Source organism: Aethalodelphis obliquidens, unplaced genomic scaffold (genome assembly GCF_003676395.1).
Source record: "Aethalodelphis obliquidens isolate GAN/ISIS:26980383/991018 unplaced genomic scaffold, ASM367639v1 scaffold11, whole genome shotgun sequence".
In the NCBI taxonomy this organism is placed as follows: Eukaryota; Metazoa; Chordata; class Mammalia; order Artiodactyla; family Delphinidae; genus Aethalodelphis; species Aethalodelphis obliquidens.
Window position 1 is genome coordinate 12188377 of NW_020837955.1, and position 11703 is coordinate 12200079.

Sequence of the window (11703 nt, forward strand, 5' to 3'; positions counted from 1 at the left end):
GAAGCTTCTTTTATATTCTGAAATTTTGATTCTCTTTCCCAAAGAATTTCTCAAGTCTTTACCTTTACCATTGTTTTTCACTTTATTTTCTTTAGGTGACAAGTTAGCAGATTCCATAATCTAATGTTGACATTAGCCAGTCACCTTCAAAATTGAATGTGCTATTTAGTTATTCGCCTTGTTATATATACTTCTAGATGTAGGTTACCCTTATACAGAACATGAGTTTATGGAACAATTTTTTGCATTACTTTCAAATGAATGGTACACTGATTAAATGATAAAAATCCCTGGTTGACAGTTTAGTCAGGCACCACTGTTGATAAATTGAAAATCAGTGGGGCACAAGAAGGATTATAAAATATTTATTTTGGCAGATTTTGCAATAATATATTCTCTGTGAAAGACGTTAAAAAATTAAATGTCAGTGGCTTGCACCTGAAGCAGGAGTGACAGATTTTTTTTTCAACAAGTAAAAAATATTTGTCTGCTTCTATATATATCAAGATCAATTGTTTATTACACACAAAAAAATGCAAAGTTTTAAAAAACCCAGCTATTTCCTTCAAAAAAAGAGAAATACTGATCTACAAAGCAAAAGAAAGATAGTTTTTCCCTAGGGAAGAGAAGGATTCATTTTCTTTTCCTAGAAAGCATTTCTAATTTTCTCTAATTAGAAAACCTTTATATATTTCTTTCTCAAAATAAAACTATCGTTTACAAAATGATATTTATCTTGTATTTACAAAAATACTTACCGAAAAGCACTTTTTTTTTTGCGGTACACGGGCCTCTCACTGTTGTGGCCTCTCCCGTTGCAGAGCACAGGCTCCGGACGCGCAGGCTCAGCGGCCATGGCTCACGGGCTCAGCCGCTCCGTGGCACGTGGGATCTTCCCGGACCGGGGCACGAACCCGTGTCCCCTGCATTGGCAGGTGGACTCTCAACCACAGCGCCACCAGGGAAGCCCCAAAAAGCACTTTTTAAAATGTTTCTAACTCAAAGTAATTGTTAATTCATTCTACAAATAATTTGAAACTGATTTCTTAAAGTTCTTTAAAAGCTATCTTACGAGGGAATTCCCTGGCGGTCCAGTGGTTAGGATTCCACGATTTCATTACAAGGGCCTGGGTTCGATCCCTGGTAGGGACCTAAGATCCCACAAGCTGTGCCGCACGCCAAAAGAAAAAAAAAGTTGTCTTACGAGATCATTTCAGTATGATAATGTTTATGTAAACATTTTACATAAATATTGCTTGAGGGTGGTTGAGCCCTTTATTGGTATTTGGTTGTGTCTTCTCAATTAGATATTTTTGTTAAAAAATGGAAATTACTGTTTGTTAAAAAATGGAAATTTCAGGCACCTAGAGATTTTCTCTGTCCTCTTACCTCCCATGAAGAGTAGGCCTAACTATACTTAGAGAAAGGCACAAAAAACACAAAACTTTGCCTCTCTGTTACATCATAGGACAGTTTCTCCCTTTAGTTACTTATTTGGGTGGAGTTACTGAAGGCCGCTTTTAAGATGTTGATGTTTTCTTAAAAGACTAATCTCTTGGAAGAGATTATTCCTAAGTATAAGGTATAACTCAGTTAAAGATGTCTGGGGTCAAGTGCAAGAGGAATAAACCCTAGCCTGATGGGGGCCAAGGTTCTGGTACTACAAATATGGAAAGGGAGAAACCAGGACTCAAAGACAAACCACAAAAGATAACTCAGCTTCCTATAAGATTATGGCTGTGGTTGGCTCTGCTCCTTAATTTTTATCAAATATTACTTAATTATTACTTAATACAGTATCATGCATTCAGTACTCACTGAACAAATAAAAATTGACATTACATTTTTTTTTCCCCATTGGCCACACCACGAGGCTTGTGGGATCTTAGTTACCCAACCAAGGATCAAACCTGGGCCCCCGGCATTGGAAGCTCAGAGTCCTAACCACTGGACCACCAGGGGATTCCCTGACATTACATTTTTCATGTCTATTCCACTCTCTTTCTGGTGCAAAAGAATTATCTACTCCCCAACTCATGACTTTTAGTGATTGATATATAAATCACTTAAAAATGGAACTTAGCTTTCTCTAATAACATGTTCAGAGAATTTTAGTTTTCATCCCCTTTTTTTTTGGCCACGCTACGCAGCTTGCAGGGTCTTAGTTCCCTGACCAGGGATCGAACCTGTGCCCCCTGTAAAGGAAGCATGCAGTCCTAACCTCTGGACTGCCAGGGAATTCCCTTCATCCCTATTTTAAATAGTGTTCTTGTTTTTTTGTTTTTTAATCTGGAAGAAAGCAATTTTTTAAAATACAAGGTTTATTTTCAGTATTAATGCTGTGTGTATGCTTTCTACACATTGGGGCAGAAAAAGGAGAAGAAAGGGAGACAGGAAGAGGAATTTGGCTAGGTAAGAGGAAGGCTAGAATGTATGGTAAATTTGTGAAGAGAAGGAATCTGGATGCCTTAAGAATCAACTGGGATATGGAGAAAACAGGCAGATAGTTCAGATGTAGAATCCTAGAAACTAAACGACCATTGAGTTTCACCACCCGCCTAGTAAGACATACTCACATACTCCTCTACCTTGAAACACACTCTAAAATAACCCCATCAAGTAGTTGTCCAGCTACTCCTTGAACATTTAATTTGGGAGATTAACTACTCTTCAGAAAATGAGTTTGCATTTAATATATTACTCTGTCAATTTCTCACATTGAGTTGCAGTTGTTTTTTCTAAACTTCTCCTAATGTACCTAGTTCTGCGTTAGGGCTAGAGTCACCACTAGTCAATATTGTGCCTTTGTGCAAATTAGAAAAGATATTCCTACTGAAGGGAAAAAGTCCTCCAGTGTTGTCCCCTTTCTATGAATTAGAAAAAAGTTTACCCTTTTTCCAGCTGGACACCCCCACCAAGGCACATGACTTATCAAGTGAAATGTGAGCTAGATTTCAGCCCCTGTTCCCTCCCCACTCCTCTCCTCAGGTGGGCACCTGTGTATAGTAAGCAGTCTGATAACTACAGGTGGCAGTTCCGCTTAGGGTCATATAGAGAAAACCTAGTCTCATCCACAAGCCAATTATATGAAAACTGCTCTCATATCTTTCTGAATCTTCTGAAGGCCAGAGATAAACAATTCCTCTTACTGTTCTCATGTGATAATGATTTTAGGTCCAAAGCTCTTCTTTGAACAAACTGGTTTGACTGCCTTCTGTTTAATGTCTGACACCCAAAGTTGGATACAGAGATACCCAGGTGTGGTGGAACCAGTATAATATGTAGTTGGAGTATCAAATACATTGTTCCATATTTTGTACTTTATTAGTAAAATCCAAACTGTTATTACCTTTTTTGGTTACCAGAGTATACTCTTGAATCATTGAAGCTGTAGCATTCTAAAATCTCTTTATCTTTCTCTTTTTTTGTGTGTGATTGTCAAGCTTTGTTTTTCTTATACTTATATGATTAGTTTTTGTTTTAGGATTTTAAGATTATCCCTATTAAATTTTATTTTAAGATTTGTTCCACAGCTAGTCTATTGAGATCTTTTTATATCAAAATTTAATATCATCTGCAGATTTGTAATCATGCTTTTATTTAACAAGGTCATTAGCAAAATGTTGAACAAAACCTGATATCTGTGTCCTGATATATAGTACATCAGTGATTCTCAAAACATGGTTCCCAGATGAGCAGCAACAGTATCATCTGGGAACTTATTAGCAGTGTGAATTCTTGTTTTATTTTATTTTATTTGTTTATTTTCTTTATTTTTTTTAGCTGCATTGGGTCTTAGTTGCAGCATGCGGGATCTTTTGTTTGTGGCGCACGGGCTTCTCTCTAGTTGTGGCATGCGGGTTTTCTCTTCTCTAGTTGTGGCACGCGGGCTCCAGTACACGTGGGCTCTGTAGTTGTGGCGCACGGGCTCCAGAGCACGTGGGCTCTGTAGTTTGCGGCACTCAGGCTCCCTCATTGATGTGCGCAAGTTCAGTAGTCGTGGTGCGCGTGCGTGGGCTTAATTGGCCTGTGGCGCGTGGGATCTTAGTTCCCCGACCAGGGATCAAACCCGCGTCCCTTGCACTGGAAGGTGGATTCTTTACCACTGTACCACCAGGGAAGTCCCAGCAATGTGAATTCTTGAACCTCACCTGCTGAATTGTGAATTCTGGGCATAGGACATAGCAATTTCTTTTTGAGTAGGCCTTTCAGGTGATACTGATGCACAGTAAAGTTTGAGAACCACAACATTACATGGGTCTATCTATTCATATTGACTTAGATCCATTATTCAAAATCTTGGGTATCTTTAGATTTCTTCAGCCAGTTGCTAATTCCCTAGTTGAATCTAATTCATAGTTTTGAATCTAAACCATAGCTCAAAGTTATGAGCAACTTTGCTAGATGCCTTGCTGGTATATAGGGATAATAATGGCCATTGAATTTTCCTCATCTACCAGTCTAATTAGTTTTTCAAAGAAGAAAATGTTACTACTCTGATTCTTCATAAACCCATATTGATTCATAGTAATTACTTTCCCTTCAAGAGGCTCAGAAACTATTACTTAAAAGTCTGTGACCAGGGACTTCCCTGGTGGCACTTATACTTGTAACCCAGTGGTTAAGAATCCGCCTGCCAATGCAGGGGACACAGGTTTGAGCCCTGGTCTGGGAAGATCCCACATGCCGCAGAGCAACTAAGCCCGTGTGCCACAACTACTGAGCCTGTGCTCTAAATCCCATGAGCCACAACTACTGAGCCCACGTGCCGCAACTACTGAAGCCTGCACACCTAGAGCCCATACTCCGCAAAAAGAGAGGCCACTGCAATGAGAAGCACGCGCACTGCAGCGAAGAGTAGCCCCTGTTCACCTCAACTAGAGAAAGCCCCTGTGCAGCAACAAAGATCCAACACAGCCAAAAAAAAAAAAGTCTGTGACTGGTTTGTGGGATTAACATAAAATCCTACTAGTCTGTCTTACACTAGTAAGAAATCCAGAGTCCAAGGAAGTTAGATAGCAGAGATCAGGAACTAGATACCAAAAACGACCAAAGATCTTGGGTAACTCAAGAAAGACTTAAGTCAAAGAATTTAAGCAATAAGAGGTTAACATCAAATATAAGCATCAAGAATGGCCTTAATTCTGAATTAAATTTTATAATTTGGTTTGATTATTCTTCCATCCTCATTACTTTGTAAAAACATTATGCATATATTTCCTAGGGCTTAAAATGTCAGTCTGCAGGTAGAAACAAATAGCACAACCAGCTGAAGTTGGGGAGGTAGAAAGTTAAGAATAGTTCAGTTCCTCATATCATTCAGCCATGTGCTTTTAGTTTTTGTTTTTGTTTTTTTCTGGTAGTGAAAGAATTAGCACTGATCCATCTATGTAGTCACTTTTTCTCTTTTTTTTTGCGGTACGCGGGCCTCTCACTGCCGTGGCCTCTGCCACGGACCGGGGATTGAACCTGTTGCGGAGCACGGGCTCCGGATGCGCAGGCTCAGCGGCCACGGCTCACGGGCCTAGCCACTGCGCAGCATGTGGGATCCTCCTGGACTGGGGCATGAACCCGTGTCCCCTGCATTGGCAGGCGGACTCTCAACCACTGTGCCACCAGGGAAGCCCCTGTACCCACTTATTTTTTCAAACAGTGTGTGCGCTTTTCCCTGGTATTCCTTGTGACACACATACTTATGAGTTAAATTGGCTTGAGCTCAAATTTCAGTCTGTAACTGAATTTTTTCCATGTAGAGTCAACTGATTTGTAGGGAAGATTCATTTATTCAGATGTTTAATGGGAACCTACTACCTGTTATTACTGGGAAATCAAAGATGAATCAGGTTTCAAAGATCTCACATACTAGATGGGGAGGAAACAAACATGTAAATGACTGTAGTAGAACATAAATTCTTTATAGAAGTATGTATCACTTGTAGAGAAGGAGCAATTAATCCTACATGGGGTTGAAAAGATTGACTATCATAGAAGTGAAATTTGAGTCTTAAAGGATGAGTCAGGTTTCATCAAAAGCAAGGAAGGGCATTCTGAGCAGAGGGAATGGCATAGGCAAAAGTCCTGTGATGAGAGAATGCTTAGGGAATCTTCATACGGTCTTGTATAGCTAGACTACAAGATGCATGATTGAAAGTGTTGAAAGATATGGCTGAGAAAAGTTAGACTTCTGAATGCTTGGACTTTATTTAATAAGCAATAGAGATCCATTGAAGCTTTTTAATCAGGACCATGACATTATGAAGTCTATATTATGGAAAGTTAACTCTGTGTCATGTGGAAATTGAACTGAAATGAGAGAGGTACTGCAAGTAGGAAGGCCTGTTAAAAGACTATGGAACTTTTTCCTGTGAAGGATAGAAAGAGCTTGACTTTGGGCAGTGGGAATGAAGAGAAGATGGATTTCAGACATTTTGAAAGGAGGAGGAGGGAATACATGAAATTAGTGGTTGAGTAAATTTGATATGATTTAGGTGGTTAGAGTCAGAGACTCACATAGTAGAAGAGACCCAAGAATACATCCCATGGTTGGGGTGGGTGGTATGAAGAGGGGAAAAAAGAAAGAGAAAAGGAGAGGAAGGTGAAGAGGAGAGAGGAAAGAGAAGAGATTTAATCATCTAGGATAGCTAGTTAAATTCAACATAGAATTTATAATTGTCAGCACCCAATGCAGAATGCTAGGCTCATAGAGTATTTGTTGCATAAATGAACAAATTAACAAATCAGGAAGTCTCTATAATCTACATTTGCTTTTCTAGAGTTCTCCTAACTTTGTTATCAAAAAGTTAAGGCCAGGAACTTTCCTGGCAGGTCCAGTGGTTAAGACTCCACACTTCCACTGCAGGGGGCACGGGTTCGATCCTTGGTCAGGGGGAACTAAGCTCCTGCATGCTTCGTGGCGCAGCCATACGTACATACATACATGCAGCCATACATACATATGTACATAAATAAAATGCTGCCTCTTTAAAAAAAAAAGGTTAAGGCCAATTGATGCTGCTGTAATTTTCTTCAAGACCATTCAACTTCTTGATATAGATATAACTGATCATTTATAAAAATTCTTCACATATTTGATGACTATGTTTATTTTTATAAATTTATTTTATTTACTTTTGGCTGTGTTGGGTCTTCATTGCTGCACGTGGGCTTTCTGTAGTTGCGGTGAGCGGGGCCTACTCTTCATTGTGGTGCGTGGGCTTCTCATTGCGGTGGCTTCTCTTGTTGTGGAGCACGGGCTCTAGGCGCGCGGGCATCAGTAGTTGTGGCATGTCAGCTTAGTAGTTGTGGTGCACGGGCTTAGTTGCTCCGCGGCATGTGGGATCTTCCTGGACCAGGGATCAAACCTGTGTCCTGCATTGGCAGGCACATTCTTAACCACTGCGCCACCAGGGAAGTCCCAGAAGTAGTAAAATTTAAGGCGAAGAAGAGTATGGTACTTTAGAGTCATGCATTAATTAATTCCTTCATATCTACCAAGTACTTGGCATTTAGGGGATACAGTGGTAAACAAAACAGAAAAAGCCCCTAACCCTCTTTGGGTTTAGGCCCAGTGGGGAGGCATTCATTATATGACTGCACTAATACATATGATTATAAGTTGTTAAATTCTAGAAAAGTAGATGGTACTGTGACAGTATAAGAAGCAGACCTAATTTAGATAAAAAGTTGTACTGATTGAGAATATTAGGTAGGGCTTATGCATGAATGAAGTAGACATTTTTGGTTAACTTGACCATAACCAATAATACTACTATATCTGTGTGGTTGGAGAAGTCAGGAAGGCATTCCATTCGGAATTGCAAACGTAGCCCCCGCCCCCCCCCAAAGCTACATTGAACCTTTAATCCTGTTACAGATTTTGTATAAGTTTAAGAGAAATCACTTCTTGGAGGAGCATTTGCCAAGCTTGGCATAAAGCTGATGTTCTAAATCTGTGTATGTGCTTTTGTTTTATTAAACACCTCATATATTGGGTCGCATCAGAAGGCACCTTACAAATGCAACAGTATAGAGGAAAAAATGAAAGTGTCTTCTTAAGTTCCTATAAAGGTATCTCAGAAATCCTTCACATCCCTAACAAAATAACATTTCCAAAGCATCAGGCAATCAGAAGGATTTGAGGTACCCAGAATAGGTCTAGAATGTACTTTTTCATATATTCGACACAAATACCTAATTGAGGTTATTGACTCCTAAGAGTCTAACATCCTAAATTCATAAGCACTAGAAAAGCTCCAGGTTGAAGAGCACTGGTACCTTTTTCAGTGATGATTTATTGAGAAATAGGTGAATCTCTAGGTTTGAAGGCCTTGGTCTTTTTGCAATTGGATAAAGGCTTAGCCCACCTCAAAAAAAAAAAAAGAAAGAAAGTCTCTACAGATTTTTTTGTATGTATATGGCTATGACCCCAGGGCCTCTAATTCTAGCCTTGAAAAAGGTCCATACCCCAAAATAAAAGGGCTCAAGCAAAATCATGTCGATGGTATGAGAGGATATTTGTCTTTTATTTTTTTTTAAGTAAGCTGGATGCTCTTTTATTTTTTGCCTACTTGAATTTGTTCTGGTTTTAATGGCATTTACGGTATCAAATTTAGGCTGCTTTGCTCCTTTTCCAACAAAGGAAGAGGAATAGATACTACCTTATATAAGAGTGGGGTGATGAATGTAGAGGGGCAGTTGGTTCTAGAGGCTTGCATTCCACTGCTACCAACCACATGTAACAGAATTTAACAGTCAAGAATTCTAACAAGACCCCTGACTCCCAGGCATGAGTTCTTCACCACCAGAAAAACCACTAGATGGTGCTCTTCGTCATCGCTTCTAATGACACATCTGGTCCACATAGAATACGTTGCCGAGCCAAAATTTGGGTTCTAACTAGCCAATTTAAATCTTCAGATCTAGTAAGAAATGGAATTATGAGAAATCTTTTCAATATGCAGACTGTTTTTATTTACAGTCAGTCATTTATTTAGTTATGAAATTATTCCATTTTATATGTCCTCGCCTTGTCATCCACAAGCAGTCTTGAGAGTTTATTTAGCCTAGCCTCCTCACCCTCTTTTTCAATCTTTTGATCTATTTACTCTTCTTATTCCATGGACATTTTTTTCTTCCACTTCCCAATTCTTCCTACCCTGTGTAAATGTTTTCCAAATAATCCACCTTACAGTAAAAATAACTGTCTGCCTAGGACAGGATTGTTCAAGGACTTATTCCCTCTGCATTTAATTTCAGAGGTTTATATTTTCATGCCAGGATAAATACTTATAGCCTGACTTCTTAGCCATCTTTGTTCCCCCCATACAAATCCTGTACATCTGTGCATAGATCCTGAGGGCAGGAAGGGCATATTTTCCTGCTTAAGGTTTTGTTAGATTTACAAATAATTCATGTTTTTGCCTATAGATACTCTGTTCTCTTAAAACGTCATAGATTGCCAATTTGGAAGGGGTTTCTTTTGTCATTATAATCACAGCTTCTACAGTATGTATTAATTTTAACTTTCAGTTTTATCTAAAGTAATTCAATCTTATCTTCTTCTCAGTTAAACTGATACAGCAAAAATTTACCTTCCCAATAAGGTGATGCCTTTCCCTCTACCTCCCTCTCTAATGTTATTTTATTTATTTTTAATTTTTAAATTTTTTAAATTTAAAATCTAATTAATTAATTAATTATATTTTTGGCTGTGTTGGGTCTGTTGCTGCACGTGGGCTTTCTCTAGTTGCAGTGAGCGGGGGCTACTCTTCGTGTGGTTCATGGGCTTCTTATTGTGGTGGCTTCTCGTCGCGCAGCACAGGCTCTAGGTGTGCAGGCTTCAGTAGTTGCAGCACGTGGGCTCAGTAGCTGTGGCTCGTGGGCTCTTGAGCACAGGCTCAGTAGTTGTGGCGCAAAGCCCTAGTTGTTCTGCAGCATGTGGGATCTTCCTGGACCAGGGCTCGAACCCATGTCCCCTGCATTGGCAGGCGGATTCTTGACCACTGTGCCATCAGGGAAGTCCCTCTAATGTTACTTTAGAGTATTTTTAAACTTGGAATCATTATTATTAAGTTCTATATTCTAGCAAGAAATAAGAGGAAATGAATATGTCATGAAGCTATTTTATTTTAAAAAGGAAATGGTCAGGGCTTCCCTGGTGGCTCAGTGGTTAAGAATCCGCCTGCCAATTCAGTGGACATGGGTTCAATCCCTGGTCTGGGAAGATCCCACATGCCGCGGGGCAACTAAACCTATGCGCCACAACTACTGAGCCTGCGCTCTAGAGCCCGTGAGCCACAACCACTGAGCCTGTATGCTACAACTACGGAAGCCCGCACACCTAGGGCCCATGCTCTGCAACAAAGAGAAGCCACTGCAATGAGAAGCCTGTGCACCACAACGAAGAGTAGCCCCTGCTAACCGCAACTAGAGAAAGCCCGTGCACAGCAATGAAGACCCAACGCAGCCAAAAATAAATAAAATAAAATAAAATAATTTATTTTAAAATAAAGTATTTTTAAACTTGGAATCATTATTATTAAGTTCCATATTCTAGCAAAAAATAAGGGGAAATGAATATATCATGAAGCTATTTTATTTTAAAAAAGAAATGGTCAGGGCTTCCCTGGTGGCACAGTGGTTAAGAATCCGCCTGCCAATGCAGGGGACACGGGTTTGAGCCCTGGTCCAGGAAGATCCCACATGCCGTGGAGCAACTAAGCCCATGCGCCATAACTACTGAGCCTACGCTGTAGAGTCCCCGTGCCACAACTACTGAAGCTTGCTTGCCTAGAGCCCGTGCTCCACAAGAGAAGCCACCACAATGAGAAGCTCACGCACCACAACAAAGAGTAGCCCCCGCTCACTGCAACTAGAGAAAGCCCGCACACAGCAACGAAGACACAATCCAGACAAAAATAAAATAAAATAAATTTATGAAAAAAAAAACAGTCAAATAGGAGGCACTAAGAGAAAAAAACCCAAAGATTTTGACTTCCTTTAAGAAAAAAAAGAAAAAAACTTTAGAAAGCCTGGAAACTATTTTAATTTTTTTTAATTTATTTATTTTTAACACTATTTTTTAAATAACTTTATTTATTTTTGGCTGTGCTGGGTCTTCGTTGTTGCACGCAGGCTTTCTTTTTAGCTGCAGCGAGCGGGGTCTACTCTTCGTTCCGGTATGCAGGCCTCTCATTGCGGTGGCTTCTCTTGTTGTGGAGTGTGGACTCTAGGGGCACAGGCTTCAGTAGTTGCAGCACACGGGCTCAGTAGTTGTGGCTCACGGGCTCTAGAGCACAGACTCAGTAGTTGTGGACATGGGCCCAGCTGCTCTGCGGCACGTGGGATCTTCCCAGACCAGGGCTCGAACCTGTGTCCCCTGCACTGGCAGGCGGACTCTTAACCACTGCGCCACCAGGGAAGCCCTGGAAACTATTTTTAAATATCTTATTGAAAGACCAAGATCAATGTGTGTTTTTAAAAACTATCCTTGGGCTTCCCTGGTGGTGCAGTGGTTGAGAGTCCGCCTGCCGATGCAGGGGACACAGGTTCGTGCCCCGGTCCGGGAAGATCCCACATGCCGCCGAGTGGCTAGGCCCGTGAGCCATGGCCGCTGAGCCTGCACGTCCGGAGCCTGTGCTCCGCAATGGGAGAGGCCACAACAGTGAAAGGCCCGTGTACCGCAAAAAAAAAAAAAAAAAAAAA

General features: G+C 40.5%; 1 protein-coding gene across 7 annotated transcripts in view; it reads left to right on the forward strand.

The window, feature by feature from the left end:
• Window positions 1-11703, forward strand: part of EXOC6 (exocyst complex component 6) — a 194842-nt gene that overhangs the window by 142695 nt on the left and 40444 nt on the right. The window lies entirely within an intron of this gene.